The sequence below is a fragment of the Manis javanica genome, chromosome 2, assembly GCF_040802235.1.
Source record: "Manis javanica isolate MJ-LG chromosome 2, MJ_LKY, whole genome shotgun sequence".
In the NCBI taxonomy this organism is placed as follows: domain Eukaryota; kingdom Metazoa; phylum Chordata; class Mammalia; order Pholidota; family Manidae; genus Manis; species Manis javanica.
This window is the reverse complement of record NC_133157.1, coordinates 4,939,238-4,944,435: the sequence shown is the minus strand read 5'-3', so window position 1 is coordinate 4,944,435 and position 5,198 is coordinate 4,939,238.

The following is a 5,198-nucleotide window of genomic DNA, read 5'->3' as shown; positions in this document are numbered from 1 at the left end:
CCTCTCCTTGTGCATTTTCCCTGTGTGATGCATGTTTCCAGGCGAAAGCATCTCTGTTCACAGGGGTTGGGGCTGATCTCACGAGCCCCAGACAGACTGTGGTGTCAGGTGGTCAGGGGACCGTGGGCTCCTGGTCTTCCCAGGCTGGATGGCCCCTTCTCCCCAAGGCCATTGCCGTGTCCCCCAGGCCCTGCACCGGCTGCCTAGGCCTGGGTGGTGAAAAAGCTTGGGAAGCCCCCCCGGACACTGGTGGAGATGGTCCCTCTGTCCAGCCTCAGGACCCCCTCACTCCCAGCTGACGGGACCCCTGCCCCCGAGCAAGTGGACAAGCCACCACAGACTGAGGAGAGCTTCCGTGGACACGTCCAGGGAGCTCAACCCAGCCCAGGGAGCCGGGCTGGGCCGGGGGCAGGGAGACTGAGCCAAGAGGGCGGGGAGGGGTGGCGTGAGCCAGGAAGGGGCGGGAGTGTCCTGCGCCGAGGGGAAAAGGCTGTGCCTGCCGCAGGTGAGCTGGGAGCCCCGAGGGGCAGCACCCAGAAGCGGGCTGAGGGATGGGACAAGCCTCTGCTGTGGGTGACCCGTGTGCCCGCTGTGTAGGGGGGACAATCCAGGCCCTGGGAGGGGCGGGGACTTGCCCAGGGTCGCCCAGCCCGCAGGCAGCACGGAGGGTGAGGATCTCTGTCACAGCCCATGGCCCCCGGCCCCTGTTTTGGCTCACGTGGCCCACATGAGGGGAGACGGGAGCTCATGCTGCCGCCCACAGATGGGGCATCCATGTCCTGGAGCCGCCGTGACCAAGCCCTGCAGCCCTGGGCCCAAAGTGACAGAAATCCGTTCTCTCACAGTTATGGCGGTTGGAAGTCGCCGGTGTGCTGCCTCCGAGGCGCCTGGGGGAGGGGGCAGCCTTCCTGGTTGCCTCCAGCTTTGTGTTGCCAGCGTGCCAGGGCCACACTGCTTTGCCCCAGCCTGTGCCTCCGCCGTCGCGGGCCTTCCCACGTCTGTCTTGTCACCTCTCCGAGCACAGGAGTCACGCTGGGTTAGGGCCACCCTACTCCAGTATGACCCTGTCTTACCTTACATCTTACATCTGCAAAGACCCCGTTTCCGGATAAGGTTCCATTTGTCAGTACTGGGATGGTTAGGACTTCAGTGTTTCTGGGGAAGGCGAATCAACCCCTCACACTCAGGATCCTCTGGGGAAGAAAAACCACCTCCTCCCCAGCAGGTCAAGGCAGGGATACAGAACACGCCTGTCCAGGGAGCCGGCGGCAGATGCTGGATGGCTGCCCTAGGGCCCCGGCCCCTGAGGTCTGCCCAGCTTCCCCTCCTGCTGCAGGGGTCCCACTTCCCTGAAAGTCAGTGGTCCCCCAGGGCCAATGCCCCTGCAGACAGGACCTGAACCCCCTAAGGCTCTGGGCGTCTCTCTTGTGCCTCCAGCATGTCCAGCCCTCCTGGGGTGCAGGGGATTTACACTTTGTGTTTGCTACAAAAGACCCTGGGGTGCTGCACCTGTCGGGACCACCACAGTCAACACCCCCAATCTCCAATCCTGAACGTTGGTGGGTTCCAGAGTCCAGTACAGTACAGCCTGCACGTTTCCACAGGTGCTCTGGCGGCGCATTTACGAGATGCTGAGCAGAAGAGGGAAGGGTGTCTTCCTGCACTCCTTGCCCCTGTCCTGGGGACTCTGTCATCCGGCTCCAGCGGTGGGCTGGGGATGGTGGCTGCCTTGCAAGCAGGGACATGGGTCTCCAGGGACTCCACTTCTGCAGGGGACGAATGGTGGCCCTACGGTGTGAGGAGGAGGTTTCTGAAGAATGGAGGGCTCTTGGCACGCCCAGAGCCTTGGCATGTGGTGGAAGCCCAAGGGCCTAACAAATGATTAGGAGGAAAGGCCCCCTGGGCAGGTAGTTGGGGTCTTGCCTGGGAGGCACACCCTGTGCAGTATCAGTACCACCACGCTGGGGACGCTGGCTCAGACCAGTGCCAGCACGTCCTGGGGGTGAGGACTCCTCTCCGAGGCCTGGGGTCCTCATCTGCCAGGCAGGGATGACAGTGGTCCTAGAGGCCCTGTGTGACCCAGGGGTGCCCCCCAATGGGGCCTGACACAGCATCTGGCACAGAGGCTGTGCTCACCCGCACCACCTGGCATCCCGATGGACCCCTCTGGGGGAGCCTGCAAGGGCAGAGCCAGGGAGGGGGCCGGAAGCTGCGGCTCTTTCAGGAACCTGCCACCGCCACCCTGTTCCTGGAGAGGGCCTGGGCCAGGCGGTGGGCGGCTGCAGGGGGTGGCTGACAGCTGCCCGAGCCCTGGGGATGGACGGGAGAAGTGCTCACGCAGGTGTTTGATGCACTCGGGGATCAAAGCCAATGGCTGCTCCCGTTTTTTAATAATGAGCCATAACTGGTTTCAAATGGAGGCCAATTGCCCAGTCCTGGGGCAAACCCCACGTGGTCCAGAGACGCCAGCCTCCCTCCCCGTTGCTGGGTTGGATTGGACAAAGGTTTTGTTAAGGATTTTCGCCTCTAGATCCATGAGGGATGTTCGTTGTTTCCTTGATTTGTCTGTGTCCGGCTATCAGAGAAATGCCGGCCTCTCCTATTTTCCGGAGAGTTTGTTTGGAGTTGGCATTATTTCTTCTTTATCCCTCAGCTCCGGGACCTCTCTCATTCCTAACCTCTCAGAGACCAGCCTCTCCGTGGAGCTAAGGTTCAGTCCTGGACTTGGGGGGCTCTGGCTTCCTAGTCCTTCTAACTCCTCTCCCTGAATCCTCATGAAGACCTCCTCCCCGTTGAGCAGGTGGGGACAGGCTCAGAGGGAAAGCTGTCTCTGCAAGGTCACTCAGCTGAGATGTGGGGACAGGCCTGGACCCCAGGCCTGAGCAGCCTGCAAGCAGAGAGGCCCTGGAACGCAGAAATGCTGGGCACCCCAGCCTTGGAGAGAGGCAGGACTGGTGAGGTGGCCGGCGCAGGGTGGGCCGGCTGGGTTTTTAACAAAGGCACAGCCCATTGCGCTGCAGCCGCCTGCACTGTCTGAGGCGGGCCCTGGCCAGCCGCCCTGGGTACCCCTAAGCCGATGCTGGGTACAGTGGGAAAAGCCCCAGGGCCCTGTGTCAGTGTGACACCTTCTCACCCTTCCAGGGGCCATCCAAGTCTCCCCGCTGTCAGCTGGACCAGCCCTCGGACTTTTGCGTGCTCCCTTCAACCCACCCCAGGGCTTGCAGTTGGCCCTGAATTGGCCGCACCCCACCCCCCAGTGCTACCCCCTTCTCCCCCACAGCTGCCATGGCCACTGCAACCACCTCCCAGAATACAGAGCAGAAACACCTGCAAGAAGCGTGTCTGTGGAAATTGCCAAGGTGGTTTGAAACTTGTTTCACTCGCCGAGCAGGATCCAGGAAGGTCCACGCCGCACTGACAAAAAGCGATGTGGGGCTTGTCTTGCTTCAGCAGTGAGCAGGTGGTCCGAGGGGGGTGGACACCAGGACCATAGTGTGGTGGTGGGGTGGGGCAGGGGGATGCAGTCTTTCAAGGAGAAAGTGGCCACCCCAGCCCTGAGTGGCTGCTGATGCTGAGGAAGAGGCCCGGCTGAGGCCTGGGGACACAGGCCCCAAAGGTGTGGCCACGGTGCACCATGCATATTCTGGCCCTGACAAGTCACAGAGCCCTTCGGAGCCTCAGTATCCCCCTCCATACAATGGGGGCAATACTTGCCTTGCACAGATGTGAGGGTCAGAGAGCAGGGCAGGTGAGCGCTCAGCTGGGCCTGGCACACGGAAGGTGGCTAAACAAAGAATGGACTGCTTGGGCCACCCCCACTCCACAGGACCACGTTTCCTCCCTGCACACTCGGAGACAGGGCAGGATGCTTCCAGGTTGGTGGGCCGGCACCCGTGGGGAGCAGGGGAACCCAGAGGTGGGCACCTACCCGTGTCCCCGGGGGGACCGGGTGGAGCTGGCCTCTGGCCATGGCTTGCCTGCACCCTGGCGTGTGAGTGGACGGGGTGGGGGTCTGTAAGTATCTCTCAGGGTGCTGAGGAAGTGCTGAGCTGCCCCCAACTGATGCCGTTTCTGCTTAATCACCTGTTCCCATCTCCATAGCAACCGAAGGACTTGGGGGATCCTGGGTCCTGTTCGCAGTGGTTCAAGTCCCATGAGAGGAAGGACCCTGGGGATTGTCCCCACTTCAGTCCCAGAAAAGGCACAAAACAGCTGGTTTCTCTGGTGAGGAGGATTCGGGGAACAGAGACGAGCTCTGGGTGGGAGGGCCGGGGCTGCCTGTGCAGAGAGAGGGGCCTGGGCCTGGGACTCGGAGGTCTCGCTCTGGAGCTGTCCCTCGCCAGCGAAATGTGACTGTGCTGTGCCCTGGGAAGAGGCCAGGGGGCTCTGTGGGGCGGCTGTGACTTGGAGTCCAAATTCACAGGTGAGAGAGGTCCCTGGGTGTTGGCCTCTTGGGGAAAGACTTGGGGGGGACCCCTGGGGAAGCCAGGGCTCCAGGCCTCATCACAGTCACAGCGAGGACCTGGGTAAAGGGTAAAGCAGCTGGGGACCCCAAATGCTGCAACCCCACCATGGAAAGAGGTGACCCCGGGGACATGTCCTAGTGGTCCTCCAGTGCGTTCACGCATGCACAGGCTCTGACACACACACACACACACACACACACACACACACACACACACACACAGCACATGCACACACCAACCTGGGCCACAGCTCCATCCTGGGTCCAAAGTGCCAGCCACACTCTCCTGTCTGATGATGCGGGAGCAGGTGGAAGGCCACTCATATGGCCAATGTTATGTTCAAACTCAGGTTGCTCGTATGGCTTTCTTTTCCTGTAAGAACAGATATTCATGGTGGAGGAGAAAATGAAAAAGACCGGCACAAAGAAAATCACTTTTTAATTAATCCATCTTCTCCCTCTGGTGCTCCCTTGAGCTAGCCCCTGATGACACCTTGACTCAGACCATCTGCCTGCATTCTTATGTGCATGCACACACACACGCGCACGCGCACACGCATGCACACACACACGCACGCTCACACGCATGCACACACACGCAACTTGTCCAAACCTGGTCCATCTCTGTGCACATCTGTGATTATTTCCTTACAGTAAATTCACAGAGGTGGGATTATGGACCAAAGGAGGTACACATTTAGCTGTTTTGTGCCCATCTCCAAATTGCCCTGCA